An 18,382-nucleotide genomic window follows, 5' to 3' on the forward strand; every position below is an offset into this window, starting at 1 on the left:
ACCTATATAACCCACACCTTCATTTTTTTTTTTTAAATGTAGGATATTATATTTTGAGAACTTTGTGAGCCCAGAGTTATAGATGTGTTATTTACAGATTAATGAAAGCATGTAAAGTAATGTGTTTGTAACTTTTGTATGTTTTGTGTTATTAGTTTTGTAAATTCACGGTCCGTTGAGATAAAGATCGCAATAAAGCCTAAGAGTACACACATAAATAATTTATATTAAGGTAATAATAGATTTTAAACCTTTAATAAGACAAAAAAAAATCTAAATAAATCAATTTGCGAATGAATCCTTTGTTTTAACCAGATCTTTTAAGTCAGGGGTGTCCAAACTTAGTCCTGGAGGACCCGAGATTTTAGCTCCAACTTGCCTCAACACACCTGGAAGGTTGTTTCTTGAAAGCCTGTTAAGAGCTAGCCCAGGTGTGTCTGATAAACTTTGCAGGACACCAACCCTCCAGGACTGAGTTTGGACATGCCTGTTCTAAGTGAACCGGTCAAACAAGTTCATTAAATTAGACTGAGTCAGCGTGAAATGGCTTGCATCTTCAGTAAGTACTTAATTACTTTCTTTTTAACATACCAGACACCACCTCTGACTTGAAATAAGCCAATATCCTGAGTTATTCAGTTACTAGAACAGTACACTGACTCGTCTGCAGTGAAAAAGGAGACCTGATGATGATGATAAATGTGAGCTGACTGTCTGTTCTCTTGCAGTACGCTCTCTCAATGAGTGTGTGATTCAACCTGTCTAAGGTAATTTTTATTCTGCAATATTTATTTTAAAAGCCAATTAAGCAAGGTAAAAAGTAACTCATATTGCTTTTTTTTTTTAACTATATTTAGCCCAAATAATATTGCTTATTTTTAAAAGTAATGCGTTACTTGTTACTTTAAAAAAAGTGATATTGTTACGTAACTCACGTTAACCCAACACTGTTAGTACCTAAAATATTTAGAACTTTGGAACTAATATCTGTACGTTTAAAGTATCAAAATGGACCCAAATGCAAAATTGTCATATAATAAGAATGAATGCTGTTCAGTAGTTATAGGAAAACTTTGATTTAAGCTTTTGATCAACTTGTTATGTGGACTGAAGAAAAAATAAATAAATTATGTCACAACATGCAAAATTAACATGTGTACTCTTTGATAATGTTTTGTTTTATGATTTAAAACTCATTATGCAAGAAACAATAATGTTTACAGTGTGTTTTTCACTATTGTGTCTCAGTCTATATATAGCCATATATTTGTGCAGCAATAGAACTGTTGACTTTTACGCAAACAGCTTTAGACCAATCTAAGGGGTTTTTGAGGGAGTGTAGATATTTCACGCTTGAAAGTAATATTTACTGAAAAGCTCCAGACAGACAAAAATGTCTACTGTGTGGGCAGAGCCATAAACAAGTTCCCTCAGCTGCAACTGCGGTGCTTGAGATGAATTGATAGCACACAGCGTGTTATTTCAGGTGATGCCGTCTGTTTTTTCAGCATTTTATTCCACCACAGCTACTCCAAAAGATGGACAATATCAGGGAACAGACTGAAACCTGCTCTGAGTGGCTCAGCGTTCTCACAGAAACATGTTCAATTCTGTTCAAACAATCTGTTCAGCAATTAAAACATTCACTAAAACATTCCTGCAACATGTCACAGAAGGTTTGAAGTTTTTAATAAAAGAAAAAAGACACACCTTTTTAAATAAATAAATAAATAAATAAATAAATAAATAAATAAATAAATAAATAAATAAATAAATAAATAAATAAATAAATAAATAAATAAATAAATAGCCAAAGAAAATAAAATGCTGCTTCAAATAAGTTGAATCAAATTAACCAAGTTGAGGTAAAGTTGCTTTTACAGGGCATCCGGAAAGTATTAATGGCGCTTCACTTTTTCCACATTTATTTATGTTACAGCCTTATTCCAAAATGGATTAAATTAATTTATTTCCTCAAAATTCTGCACACAATACCCCATAATGACAATGTGAAAAAATTATTTGTAGAAATTGTTGTATATTTATTAAAAATAAAAAAGCTGAAAAGTCACATGTACATCAGTGTTCACATCCTTTGCTTCATTCTTTGTTGATGCACATTTGGCAGCAAAAACAGCCACAAGTCTTTTTGAATATGATGGCACAAGCTTGGGACACCTGTCTTTGGGAATATTTGCCCATTCCTCTTTTCAGTACCTTTCAAGCTCTATCAGGTTGGAGGAGAAGCAATGGTGTACAGCCATTTTCAGATCTCTCCAGAGATGTTCAACAGGATTTAGATCTGAGCTCTGGCTGGGCCACTCGAGGACATTCACCGAGTTGTTGTAAAGCCACTCCATTGATATTTTGCCGATGTGGTTTGGGTCATTGTCCTGCTGGAAGATGAACCGTCGGTGGATGATGCTGCCACCACCATGCTTAACTGTAGGGATGGTATTTGCCTGGTAATAAGCTGTGCCTGGTTTTCTCCAAACATAACGCCTGGCATTCACGCCAAAGAGCTCAATTTTAGTCTCATCAGACCAGAGAATTTTGTTTCTTGTGGTCTGAGAGTCCTTCAGTTACCACTTGGCAAATTCCAGGCAGGGAGTGGCTTCCGTCACTCTAGCATACAGGCCTGATTGGTGGATTGCTGCACAGATGGTTGTCCTTCTCTAAGGTTCTCCTCTCTCCACAGAAGAACGCTGGAGCTCAGACAGAGTGGCCATCTGGTTATGGATCACCTCCCTGACTAAGGCCCTTCTCCCTCGATCACTCAGCTTAGATGGCCAGCCCGCTCTAGGAAGAGTCCTGGTGGTTCCAAACACCTTCCACTTACGGATGATGGAGGCCACTGTGCTTATTGAAACTTTAAGAGCAGCAGAAATTGTTCTGTAACCTTCCCCAGCCTTGTGCCTCGGGACAATCCTGTCTCGGAGGTCTACAGACAATTCCTTTGTCTACATGCTTGGTTTGCGCTTTGGCTTCAACACAGGGAGCTTATATAGACAGGTGTTTGCCTTTTCAAAAATGTCCAATCAACTGAATTTACCACAGGTGAACTCCAATTACGCTGCTAAAACATCTAAAGAATGATCAGTGGAAATGAGCTCAATTAAGAGCTTCACGGCAAAGGCTGTCAATACTGATGCACACAACCCAAGCTCATTCTGGAAACGTAGCCCCACGGACATTTCTGAAGACCGCGAATTATGTGGCCAGAGGTACGTATGGCCGCGTTTAGTTTTTTCGAGCGAACGCTACGGGGCAGTGTGACGCCGCTCCGCTCCTCCTCTTCACGCTCGCCGGCTGACGGCTCGCCTCTGTGTGGAGGGCTTCCCGCTGTAACCAGTTTGTCCGCTTAGCTCGCAGTGTTACGTCGGCAGAGCGGAGGCCCGGAGGAGGAGGAGCCAGCCACGGGGACAGGATCGAGTCCGGGGAAGAGCGGTTCCAGAAATCAGGAAAAATGAAAAACAGATTCCAAAAAATAAGGGCGAGAACGCGGCGAGATCCGAAAACGCGGTCAAAATCAAAGACAAGGGCTTTCGCTTTTTTTTTTCTTGACGGCTTTTGCAAATCGTCACTTGGGTTTAGGGAAGGAGGAGGAGGAAGAGGAGGGCAGCCCTGTCGATTGTTCATTCGTTCAGCCAGTCAGTGGGACGAACGGTCGCTCCACAGCGGCTCATTCCCGAGAGGCGTCCGAGACACAAAAAAGATCACACAGGGGCCTCTCGCAGATTCGCGAACACAAAAACTGCTCGAATACGTACCTCCCGGGAGTTCGCGGGGCTACGTTTCCACAATGAGCCCGGGTTGGATGTACATGTGATTTTTCAGGTTTTTTGCCCTGTACACTTAATACACAAATACACTTCATTGAACATGTACACATGGACATCATCTGTTTTTTGGAAGGACACTATATACTATATAACTGCAGGTTATTTATAATATCCACCCTATAAACAACTTCTTAACTTTTCTGAATCTGATTGTAATGCATCTATTGTAAAGCTGATTCAAAACAGTAATTAGAGTCAAAATGCTATACAGAAAGACTAGAATTAAATTGAACAAAGAGAAACAATGAGTCAATAAAGTCAATGACTTGAACTTCCTTAGCAGAAAATTACAAAAGGCCTCTAATATCAATTTAAAGCTGTACATGAAATATCTTCAGGAACGTACCATAACTGACACAGTAAAATGGGCATCGGTAAATCAGGCAGCGGGGTGAACATCTATCAGAGAATAGATCAATTTCAAAAGCTTTACTGTCTAGTATTTTTTATTTAATGTCACCTTTAAAAGTAATCATGTCATTGCAGAAATATAATGCTTTGGGTTTAACTCTACTCGTGTTCTTTAAAAAAGAAAAAAATAGCCGGACTGCAATTCATCTTTGCCGCTCAAGGATAAACTTGCCATTACCACAAACATTACCACAAGATGACCTGCAATCATATCCTATTTATTGCAAGCGGTGGCTGACCCGCTGTGTTCTTTTATATCATCATTCAGGATGCATTGCTTGTTGTTGTATATCAATAGAGGGATTACAGGAGTAGCTTTAGAATGCATCAGTAAGAAAATCCGAATAGATTTACATCAGCCCTCGTCATACGTGGACTCTCAGGGCATACAAAGAAAAACTATCTTGGCATTTTAAGTTGAAAATAGAAGGATGGTTTCATTTTAAAGTATTAGTTTACCCAAAAATGTAAACTCTGTTAAATTAAAGGGGTGGTCCACTATGATATCATATTTTAAACTTTAGTTGATGTGTAATGTAGCTGTGTGAACATAAACAGCATCTCTGAATGTAAAATGCTCAAAGTTCAATGCAAAGGGAGACCTTGATTTTTACAGAGTTAGCTTAGCAAAGCCTACAATGAACGAATTTTGGGGACTACAAAAAATACTTCCGCCCCCTGTGAGATCACAAAAGTTCATTATTGCGCATCCCACACTGCGCAGGTAAAGGCCGGAGGCGCTGTAACATTACAGCAGAGGGAGAAATGCCATCCTGCTGTTTCCACAGAGCTTCTCCGTTTCTGTTGTTGGGCTTCCAAATGACACGACACAAGCACAGAAGTGCTCTCCCAGTTCAGTGCTGGATTCAGCTAAAATCTCCTCAAAGATGGAGCAAGGAGACGCTGTGAACTCTGAGCCACACAACCTGTAAGTGTTTTTATTTGTTAAAATTGATCAAGACATGAATAGCGTCTAGCCTTAACGGTGTGTTGTAGCAAAGATGTAAACAACGGGAAATTATGTTCACCGCTAACGACTTAGCTACAAATCCATACTTATCAGTCAAACGGCTGTAAACACACTCACATACATAAACGCACTCTTGGCCAGCATGCACGTTTCTGTGTGAGTCGGCAGTGTGTCTCTTATGTGTGTGCGCGACTGCACTTATTGTCTTCAGGCAGCTTTTCCATGCGTTTTACAACTCAGACAATAAAGTCGCAAAAAATATGTGAACGATTTATGTTACTTACACAGGCATATTCCGCATATGCGTGAAAGATGTCATGTAACGCGTTGAAAAAAAAAAAAAATACAGCAATTGCCAATGCTCTCCTAACTGGAGTGTAACAGCAAACACAACCAAGCCTTAAAATTACATTCTGGACCACCCCTTTAAAGTTTGTTTATAAGTTAGTTTATTTATAAACTAATTTCGAGAGGATCACATGCTTACGATTGCTTGCAGCAGGTCCCGCATTATTTAGTTTATTATTCACCAATCAGATGATTCCTAAATATAAATATGGGATAATCCCGTGAAAAACGGGAGGGTTGACAGGTATGGCCTGATCCGGCCCGTGTGCCGTACGTTTGACACCCCTGTATTAAGCAGACAGTCTACTTATACTCAAATGGACCGTCAAAATAAAGTGTTATTAGCCCCTTTCACACAGTGATACCGGTAAATTTCTGGAAAATTTCCGGAACGACTTTACCGGTATATTGAAAAAAGCGCTGTTCACACAGGCGAGGACGTTACGGAAATTTTCCGGAAAAGAGCATTCACACATCCATCGCAAAATACCGGTAAATTCTGACATCATTCACCACAAATGAGCTTTAAACGTCTGCGCTTGTATTTGTAAACATTTGACTACATTACAAACTCTGTGGATGATCAATATTGTGAACAACTTTCGCAGGATCACTTTCGCATGTCGAGATGTTCATAATTGTGCAGGCGCTCATAGGCGCACGCAAAGCTTGAAGGTAAACAAACAACGGCTTATCATAAGCATCTCATCGATGATTATTTACACAGTTGGCATTAAGAAGAACATATAAACATGATCTGACTAACTTCTAGCAGCTAAATGTGTCTGGAAAAATATTCAAAGGCTTTTATCCTCACAAACCGCGCGGACGTGAATGCGTCTGACTGTTGTGATTGGCTAAAGCAGACGTCTCACGTCAGCACGTTCTAGACGTGGACGCGCTTATTACGGTAATCTTCCTTCTGCATTCACACAGCGCAGCATTCCGGCAAATTGCCGGTAATGTTACAACTTCTCTTTCCGGAAAATAGCCAGAACGAATTTACCGGTATTTTCAAAAAGGACCTGTTCACACATACAACCTTTCCGGAAAATTGCCGGCAATTTTCCGGAAAGGTCTGTATGTGTGAAAGGGGCTAATGTCTCTCTTAAAATAGTCTGCGTTTTTGAAACTAATGAAGACAGCAGAAGTCAATAATTTGTGTTCAAAGGGATTTGTTTTGTTGTTTTTTACTCATACATTTAAAAAAGAACATTGTTAGAGCAGTAATCAATTTTTATCCAAGGTTATCATAAAATCAGAACCCATGTTTAGTGATGGAACTGTATCAGGCTCACAAACCAACAACAAACTCACTTTTAGTAATGTGTAAAGAACATACTGGGCCACTTTCTGTGAGTGGAACATTATTCATAGTTAATCCTCTGTGTTTACTTACTGTATTAGCAATGAGCTGAGTTCAGGAAGAAAAGCAGAAATTCCCACTTGGACACTCTGCTGTTCTGCATTGGGACAGTGGTGGAGCAAACAGCTGAGTCGTCCCGGCTTGAGTCTCACAGGATACTGAGCTGCGGCTCCCACTGCAACACACTGAGGACGTTCCTGCAGCTGTGTACAAACTCTGCCAGTTCACATCAACCTCAGAAATGTTATTACAACGTAATATTACAAACAGTTCCCCCACCCTAAAAAATAAAAATACAGTGCTCAACATATATGAGTAGACCCCTCACAAAACTCTCATTTAAATAATATTTTCTATAGGCTTTACAATATTACATTTGTGCATATACATTAGATTGGTCAGTACTGAAGCCAAATCTGGAGCTTATTTAGCTAAATAACTCATGATAACGGCCCAAAATTAGTACACCCAATTTCACCCATTTCTTTGCTTTGGCTTCTTCGGGGTTAATTATTGTGATATCCCGATTGCAACAGAGAAATAGTAGTCTTTAATTAATGGGATTGATATAAGTAAGTACTTGTAATGTGTGAGAGTGTGTACACAGAGGTGAAGTTCCAAAAGCAGCTTTTATTAAGAATGGTGAAACAGGTAGAGGTTCAACAGGTGCAAACATAAACATCAGAGGTAATCAAAACAGTACAATCCAACACACAAGCGATAGGTCAAGGCAGGCAATCCTAAAACAAGAAACAGTCCACTCAAAACCAAACAAGATGAGGGATATAAAAAACACTTATAAACGCACTTAACAGTAACAAGACATCAGAGGTTGTTTATGAGGGAGTCAGGTGTAAGACGCATTTAATTCTGGTTTATCAAGTCTGGGTGACAGTTGTGTGGTGTATAGTGCCTATAGCACTCTAACTGCTGACTGTGACAGTACTAGAACCTTTACATATAATATAGCACCTAAAATAAGCACTTGAGTCAAAAAAACATAATTTATCTTATACACTCAGAAATATAAGTACAGACACTGTCACTGTGGTGGTACCTTTATAAAAGATACCTTTGACCCTTACAGTTTCACATTATTACCTTCAGAGCAAACTTTTTTACCTTTAAGGTTCACCTTTGTACCTTTAAGGTACTATGAGGTACACATTTGTACTTTTTAGATGTTATATGTACCTTTAAGGACCTGTTAGGAACAAAAAAACAGCAGTGACAGATTTGTGTACCTTTATTTCTGAGTTGACCTTTATAAAATGTTCCTTTGACCCTTACAGTTGCACATTAGTACCTTTAAGGTTCACTTTTGTACATTTAAGTTACTATGAGGTACACATTTACACTTTTAGGTGTTAATATGTACCTCTTATGTATATTTTATGTATATGTTTAGATTACATTTTATGTATAATTGTATTTATTGTAAATTCTTTCTTAAAACTCTACTTTTTGGATTCATATTATATGTTAGGCACCTAGGATCTGAGAATAACGTAATTTCAATTCTCTATGTGTCCCGTGCATGTGGTTGACAATAAAGCTGACTTTGACTTTGGCTTTGAGTTTAAAGACCTGTGAGGATAAAAAAAAAAAAAAAAAAAAATCAAAAAACCTTTTGAAAAGCTATCACAGCAGTGACAGATTATTGTACCTTAATTTCTGAGTGGACCTTTATAAAATGTTCTTTTGAACCTTACAGCTCGACATTAGTACCTTTAGAGTGAACTTTTGTACATTTAGGGTTCACTCTTGTATCTTTGAAGTTCTATGAGGTACACATTTATACTTTTTAGATGTTATATGTACCTTTAAGGACCTGTTGGGAACAAAAAACGTTTGAAAAGCTATCACAGCAGTGACAGATTATTGTACCTTTATTTCAGAGTGGACCTTTATAAAATGTACCTTTGAACCTTACGGTTGCACATTATTACCTTTAAAGCACACTTTCGTACATTTAAGGTTCACTTTTGTACTTTTGAGGTACTATGAGGTACACATTTGTACTTTTAAGATGTTATATGTACCTTTGAGGACCTGTTATGAAAAAAATAAAAAACATGACAGATGTGTACCTTTTTTCTGAGAGTTTACGGCTGTCAAATTTATTGAATCATTAGTTAATGATTTTAAAATATACCATTACGTTTACTTGTTGAGACTTGTTAGCATGACTACTAATAATTGTTGATGGTTTGGGGTTTTGATTGGCCTGACAGACCATATTAGACTGTGTCAAATTTGACACCTAGTATATTTGTGTTCAGTAACCATTGACAATATTTGTAGTGCCTTTTAGAAAGGCCAGGAGTTCTTTAAAATTCATCCTTGGAAGAAAACAAGTCAAACAGGTCAGAACATTGATCTATATGCTGTGAAAAGTTGTTTTTTAATGCACCAACAGATTTTCATTACCAAATGCCCTCACGTAAACCTCCAGACGCAAGTTCAGGGAAGTTAGACTGCAGTTCAACTCCTTTAGTCTTTCTGATATCTTTTATGTGGTCGTTGTTGACTCCTTCACTGTAGGAGCAACACCACTAGATATTGAATAGGTTTTATTAGAGAAGTTCTGCTAGTGCGAATCATAAATCATCGTCTTCTGTTGACAGTGTTGTTGAAGACTCTGAGCTCTTAGCTCTGAGCTTTCTAACACTAAGACACTAAGAAATACCACTGTACTTACTTTCATATATAATACAGACCTGTCCACATTCATTGCATTCAGTGTATTTATTAAAGAGTTTCTCAATGTCTCAATTTAAAAGTTCTAATCATAGTTTTCATCAGTTTCAAAGGTTCGGAAATACTGGATACAATATTAATTGTTGGTTCCACTTGATATTAAGTGGCCTTAAGCAAATATGTACTTACACTGAAACTAATAATTTGTTACAATGTAGTTATTGAATAAATACATTGTTTTTACATCTGTGATTAATTTCTTTAAGTCATTTATTCATTAGCTTATTTTCCGACTTAGTCCCTTTATTTATGAGATTTTTTTGTCATTATTACTAATTTTTACAAGAAACAAGCATATGTTTTCATACATTCACAATGACATTCGTGTTTTACCGTCACGCTTAAAAAAAAAAAAAAAAGAAACCGCTAATTTTCTCTATCTTTAATGCCTAATAATAACTCCTATATAGCAGTCTCATAACATACTTCCACATCGACCACTTGATGACACTCGAATACCCTGTCAGAAAAGTCTAGTGGCTGGGAACAGGGGCGTAGCACCAAATTCTGGGCCCTGTACCCTCTCAATGTCAGTGGGCCCCCTACACATTTTTTTTAATCATTTGAATATAAACATGCACAAATAGTGTTTTAATCTATAATCAAATCAGATTATAATAATGACTGGTTCTTTCATTCACCACCATTGAGTGATGCGGCTGGTGTGTCGGAACCACTGGTTGTTTCTGAAACTGGTTAATGTTGGCAACCTGACATTAGCTGGCCTGGCTCATAATTTACTTACAGCAACAAGCAGCCTGGTTGACAAACTAAGCTAAAGATTTAACATTAGCATAATATTTATCAATATATTTTGAAATAAATAATGACATTGACATAAATTGGAGGGGCCAATTAATTCGAAGTAGGCTACAAAAAAAAAATAAATAAAAAAATTGGTGGGATTTCAAAGGGCCCTCTCCCTAGATGGGGCCCTGGGTAGTCAGGTCCACTTTTCCCCCCACTACCACGCCCATGGCTGGGAATGACCTTTTACCGTGGTATAATGTTAATGTTTTTGTGTTTACTTCGATAAATATGGCCACGGTGTAAATGCACTGTACAATTACGAGCTTATCGCCACTTTATATCGTTACAATAACATGATGTCGTTGCCTTTAGTGATTTGTGACAGCAATCGCCATCTGTAATCTCACATGAAGCAAGAGATTAAAATGACACAAAATAATCAGTGCGGGTGTTGTAGTGCTGTCCCATTTCTTATGGGTAAATTTTGAAACCCTTCACACTCTGTTTTAAGGGCCAAGGGGAAGAGGTACACAAATAGAATTGGGATTGGGCCTTATAGTCTGTGCAGGTGTTGATTATTATTTTATTTAGTCGCAGAACCTCATAAAAACTTAATGAAGGAGAAAAACTTTTAAATATTTAGAGCAATCAGAGGTCAGCTTTCACTCAAAGATCAGGTATGAGGGTGTATAGAAGATGCCAAAAGAGCATTGATTGGAAACACGACTCTAGTGACCCCGACTTCACCTAAAAACAGCAAAACGCTCCCATAAAACAAACTGAAGATCTCCTCTGAGAGCGATATGAATGAGACAGAAAGCTGAGACAGCTTAAAAATATCATAGCAGCACTTTTCCGCTCCGCCGCGCTTCACTACATTCACAGGAACAAACTGATAAACTCTGTAAATTGCATTAGTAGTAACATACGCTTGCCAAGACTCTCCAGGTGGGAGTTTTCAGCGGGGAAGTGTTTCTGTTTTGGTTCTTCGGGTTAATAAATTGAACCCGCTTTAACACCCACCAATGACACTTAACTATGATGGACGTGTTTGTTGTTGTGGAGCAGTTCACCTCGCAGAAGCTGAAATGAGTCGTGCGGTGTGGAGGTCCCTCCTGAATAGACACCTGAGTTATTGATTCATTCGCAGGCTGGATGATATATGGAGTCTGTGATTATCCTGTTCAAGGGCAGACCATTTTTGGAAAGTGGAATAAAGGAGAAAAAGACTCTTCTGATTGAGTTACTCAAGTTACCATCATAAATAGTATGTAGAGCATGACGTTTTTGTGCCTTTTTAAGGTTAAAGGTCTCATGAAGTGCTTTCAAATCTGCACTTATATTCAATGTTTGACATAATAAGAAATAAGAGGGTGTGACAGTGTAGCTCCTCCCCTTTAAAAAAAAACAGCCAATAGAGTTTTGTTTTTAATCACCGCTCTGCCAGAGAGAGTGGCTGAGCTCAAGCACATCGAATGTGAAATGTCTTAAAGGGGGCGGGGCATGTCAGAGGGTAAAAAAAGTAAGTACTTTTAGGGGGCACACATTAACATACATCACAAACTACTTAATTTTCAAAGTCATTTTTTTCATGCATCACTCTGCAGTCTTCATAAACAGGATAATTAAATACTTAGGGTGCTTTCACACCTAGACTTTTTTTGTTGGAACCTGTCTCGTTTGCCCAGTTAACGCGGTTCGTTTGGCATATGTGAATCCAGCTATTGCGCTCGGATCTGCAGCACAAAGCAACAATGTAACAATTTTAATCCCTCTTTCGGAATAACTATGTCAATTCACAGGTGTTGAAGCACCCTTTAACTTAAAACAGTCTTCCATGTTAATTTATTTGACAAGTAACTTTGTGTTGTAGTAGAATAACACATTTCTAACATTCAAGAACGTCAAGGCACATTTTTACACTTGTAAACAGACACAGTTGAAGTCCATTTTTTTTGCCCTCCCGTTCATTCAAAATAGTTTTTTCCAAGTGATCTTTAACAAACCAAGGAAATTTTCACAGTATTTCTAGTAAACCAAAAATAATTCTTCTGCAGTCATGATACAGTATTATTTCTTAAATAAATGCAGTTTTTAATTATATATATATATATATATATATATATATATATATATATATATATATATATATATATATATATATATATATATATATCAATCAAGGTCAGTATTATTATCTTTTTAAATAAATATTTACTGTATATTTTTGATACACAACAAATCAGTTATGCAATAACTTGACTAATTAGTCTGAGTTGAATATTACTTTCAACATGACTGAAAACTAAATGTGATCAATGTGCTACATTTGTTCTTCGGTACTTGCTGACTGTTTGTAAATTCAAGACTGAATTTCCTAATGTAAAACTTTGCACACTAAATTTCTGATCAGTAATAGCCTCTGCATTCGCTTGTTAAGCGTGATGTCACGCAAAGTGGCTTCTGGGTCCAAGCACTCTATCAAACTAAGACTCATGAAATGATAATAATAAACACTTATAAAATGCTGTACTTTCGATAATCACGATCACAATATATATATGTCCAAGCTTAATATCCGATGGCCGGAAAGTGATACATTTTTTTATAAATTGTTAAAATTTTTGCATTTGTGATGCAGCAAGCCCAGAGATTGTTGTGTACACTATGATGTCACATAAAACTCACTTTAATGTGTGATATGAATAAAAAGTGATCATAAACAAATATTTTCTCAATTCAAATGATCGGCGGCTTGGACCCAGAAACAATATTCCATACGTCACGAAAACGTCACCACTTATCAATCGGATAGCTGAGGACTTCCTATATTAAAAGTTTTAAAATCTCTATTGAAAACAAAAGTCTAATATCAGCAGAGGACATTTTGATAGTGATTCATAACATGAACATGACTGAAGTTAAATCTTTTCATTACCTTTGTAAATTCGGGGGTTAACTTCTGAGGAATGCGAGGAACTGATGCGAGCAGCACCGTCACTGAGAGAGGTGGTGCACGCGAAAGCCGAGAGAGGGAGTGACACCAAAAGCGCAAAAAAGGGCCTCAGTCATATCTCTGCAGTTTGACACTATCACGCACACACTTCTCCGTGGCGTTTTGACACAAAAATACGTGTCCAAATTTAGGCTTGTTGACACTGGGGCACCCCCCTCCCCGTTCTCCCCCTAGAACCTCCACTGTTAATTGGTCTCGATATTAAATTCAATTCAGCTTTATTTGTATAGCGCTTTTACAATGTAGATTGTGTCAAAGCAGCTTCACATAAATGGTCATAGTAACCGGATCAGGGTAGTTCAGTTTTTAGTGTTTAAGTTCAGTTCAGTTTAGCTCAGTTCAGTGTGGTTTGAAATCATTACTGAGAGTCCAAACACTGAAGAGCAAATTCATCAATGCGTAGCTCTACAGATCTGATATGATGACAAACTATTTACATCTAAACTACTTTTAGATGTTAGCATCAATGTTTTTAGGACATCGATAAGCTAAAGCGCACACAAGCCGTGACGAAATTTGTGTTTAGGAGATATAAAATTGATATAAACATGTACAGCTTGTGTAGTTTGTTACTTCTGCCTAAATGGGTCAACGTTTTTATTCATGTCATTCTCAAATGAATGGAATGGGCAAAGAAGCAAAACAATTTGAGTCACAAATTTGACACTTTAAAAAACATAACCTACTGTTTACAGTCTAAACATTTGCATATGATTAAACAGACTCTGCTTTGTATTTTAAAAGGTACATTAATCTCTCTGTGATGTCAATCGCCTTTATTAAATGGTATAATGCGTAATAACTGCGCAAGTTGAGAATGATGTTTTTGAACTGCTTCTCTTGGGTGAGCAGATCACTTGATTCACAGGGTCTTCCTTGATTAAACATGAAATCTTAAGAAGAATCCCGATATTACCTTTAACATTAATCTTAATGAATCTCACCACTGAGGCATTATACACCTTATTGAAGTGACATTAAAATGTTATTAAGTTTAAAAGGCCACTGGAGAATAAAATGTCATTTCAGCCCTCGGGCAAAATCAAAATAAGCTTGATAGACACGTCTTGATTTAATCTCAGCTGATAAGCGGCAAATTATATTGTGAAATGTGGAATTTAAACATCAGTTTCTTTTACATTTAATTGGTCCTCGATTATTACTCTAGAGCACAGGTGTCAAATTCAGTTCCTGGAGGGTCACAGCTCAGTTCCAACCTTAATTAAACATACATGCTCAGATTAATCATTCAAGCTTGCTTGAAACCTACAGATAAGTGTGTTGAATTCGTTTGATCAGGTGTGTTTAGTATTCATGCGTAAATAGATGTGTGAACATTTTGAGTTCACTCACTTCATTGTTGCGCCTAATTCACTTCTCAATAAATGAGGATTAGCTTCATGAGTGGAGCTTCTGTCTGCCCAGTGACTCTGGGTTTGTTGCTGAATGTATGAAACATGGATTTTAGTGAGAGTTATCTGTGCCTTATGTGCTTTAAGAAGGCTGAAAAACAGCGTAGATTCATTCGGCGCCTTGTCTGAGTCCACTAGATCCTTTCTGAGGTGCACCCGGCTCTGTGAGTTTATCAACTCCTCCAGAAACTATACCTGGAAGATGGAGGCTGTCAGCGGTGCTTCAGACTCGGCTAAACCCACTTTGATAAACTGTTGTCTGGTGTTGGCAGGGAGATTTCATCTCGGGACACCAACAACAGAGCCTATGTTATAATCTCGCCCATTCTAGAGTAAGCTCCTGATTGGTTAATGCGGCATAAACGTCAAACACAGAAAGTGCTAAATTCACAACGCTTCATTCATGCGAATGCCATCATTCACTTAATTAGCACCACAGGATGTCTATTCCTGTCTTTGCATTGACTTAACTTGTAAATCACTCTCGCTTGACACTTCATCCGTGTCTGGTGTGAACGCACCATAAGAGATATGTGCCCAGGGCTACTTTTTTAAGAACCGTGAAATATGTGTCAGGGTTACATATGCTTGCAGTTTTCATAAATCCACTAGGGGCCCCATGTACATTTTTGGCAAACTCAAATACATTCAAGTCTAAGTCCTGCCCCATATGTGGTGAGCTTCCGAGAAAACTGGTCATGCCAGAAAAGCCATCCATATGGAGATAAATGGCTTGTGGTATATCATGAAAAGGAAAATCAGCTGTCTGTGGCATCATACCAGAATATAGCATTCATTTTAAACACAAAATGCAGCCATATGTATTCCCGGGCACATATATGGTTACGTTTTATCTGCTTTATCCATGTTTTGTCTTTGTTGTATTTACACTGTTTGACCACCTGGTGTCCCTGGCATTTGACGAACAAAGCTTTAAAATGCTTTGTTTCTCCTATAACTAGTAACAAAGTAAAAGGGCCAAATGATGTTTTGATGTTTTTGACATTCAGGGGTCCGTTCTTCGTACGTGGATTACTCAGTTAGCTGGATTTGGATATTGACGATTTGACACGATCCAGGATCGTTTCGTTCTTCAAAGCTGATCCGAGAGTTGTTGTTATAGCAACAGTTCTGCTAGCTCAAACCTGATCGGAAGCAGGCTCAATTCATATAAACAGGATTAAATCGGGTCAGTTCAAGCAAAGATAATAGAGAAAGTATGTACCGAATTCTGATATTTTCTTACAATAGTAGTTATATACATTTGGGAAAATAGTAACTATTTTTAATTATATATATAAAGTTATAGTTATTAATAAAATAAATAAAGTTATACATAATAATAAAACTAATGCAATCTGCACCCCCGAAATGAAAGTACAAAGACTGCCACCTGGTGGTGCAAAGAGAAAACATTGATATGAACTTTTTAGATCGCTTTAGTACAATTTGTGTATAATAGAAATGCACAATGTGTGACTTTTAAAAAAAAGAAATAATACATTAATGCAGTCATAAACATGTTTTGACAGTTAATATGCCAGTGATTATGCTTAACAAAAGTTGCAGACGTCTTTACCAATATCAAAATGCTTTTGTAAACATCCAGTTATTCCATACAGCGATTAAAAAAACGGCTACTGTAATAAAGAAAATATTTTCTAAATGTAGAACTAAATACATTGATATGCATTGAAATGCATGGATAATTGAATATTAATCAGAGGATGTCATTACGCTGCTGTGCCGTCAGCCAATCGTTGCATTGCTGATCATGATTTCGAGGATCGATAGATCTGTCCTTCACAACACACGCAGCGATCTCAGATCAGTTTATCCAGACATTCTAATCTGATTCCCGAACTTGTTTGATGAACCAAATTAGCGAGAGATCAGTTATCAAGATTAAAAGATCCAGGATCTGCCAAATCATCTTAGATAATTTAAGCGAGGTACGAAGAACAGACCCCAGCTTTGCAGGTGTGTAAGCGTAGATCATTTTAAAAACGTTTTTGCATAAATGTGAAACTTTTTTCAAATGCACGGCTACATCGCTGTCATGTAAACTTTGCCTCATATTGGAAAAAATCGAACAAGAAATCTTATCGAACAAGTAATCTTGCCAATGTGAAGTCATAATTAAACACTCTAGTTCAGGTTTTGTGGTTGCTTGTTTTTTTATTATATAGCACTCAGCACTATTTTATTCAACTCTTAGTATTTTTAATGTATCACTGTCAATTATGAAATGCCACCTTAAAAGTTCCTGTCCTTTTTGAAGCGTAACCTCTGGAGATTTCTCACATACACCAAGTGATGAAAGGAGACATGATGCTCAGCATTTATTTCATTTATCTTGCACCTTCTCCCAGGTAGAGCAGAAACCCCGCCGTGTCTTTCTTAGCACTGAGCTGCATGTCAGTTTTCTTTGACAGCATAATAGTTCAACACAGCAGGAGAGCTTGAACAGGGAGAGATGACTCTCAGTTAACCCTATGATGCTCTGTTATTTACACTGTTCAAGCTTTACAACTACACTGTAAAAAAAAAAAAAATTAATTTTACAGAAAATATCCCTAAATTTTTTACAGTCATTTTTTGTCATTTAAAATTATATGTAGAACTTAGTAAAATGACAAACAATCTCTCTAAATTCACAGTTTGACTTTCATTTTAGGTACTTTATCATTAAAGACAAATTACTGACATATTTGTTTTTTATACAGGGAATTTACAGTATTATTTATACAGTATTTCTTCTGTTATTTTAAATTATATTCATAAATCCGTTAAAATTACAAACATTATCTGTAAATTAACAGCTTGACTGTTATTTTAAGTACTATATAAGTAATGACAAATTACAAATTACAATAAAATCGTTTTTTTCCCTGTTTTTTTAAGTACATTTAAAATTAAGTAAAATTAAAGTAATAAATTGCAATTACTTGCTTTGTAAAAAAAATTTAAAATCGTAAAAAAAAAAAAAAAAAAAAAAAAAGGTCAAATGACTGGCTGCTACGGCTGCCAAACAAAAACCATGAAATTATGGTAAAATGTCTTTGTTGAAATAAAGTGCAAAAAATAATAAATCTACAGATAATTTTATAAAAATGTTTACAGAAAAAAACTGTTATTGTACAGACTTTTCCTAGATTATTACGATCAAATCCGTTTAATAAAGTTACACACTACGAGTTTTACAAAGAAACTGTTATTATACAGACTTTTCCTAGATTAATATGATCAAACACCATCAATAAAGTGACTTTATTGATGGTGTTTGATGGTTTTTGTTTGGCAGCAGGTTTTTTTATGGTTAATTTTATGGTTTTTGTTTGGCAGCCGTAGCTGCCAGTCATTTGACCTTTTTTTTACGATTTTTTTCTTACAGTGTATTTTTTGTAGTTTTCTCTTTCTGAAGTAAGAAATAAATCATACATTCGAATTATGGACTCTCATAAAAAGCGCCATTTTAGATTTTGAATGGTAGGGTCCAACTATCAT

Source organism: Danio rerio, chromosome 2, assembly GCF_049306965.1.
Source record: "Danio rerio strain Tuebingen ecotype United States chromosome 2, GRCz12tu, whole genome shotgun sequence".
Taxonomy (NCBI): Eukaryota; Metazoa; Chordata; class Actinopteri; order Cypriniformes; family Danionidae; genus Danio; species Danio rerio.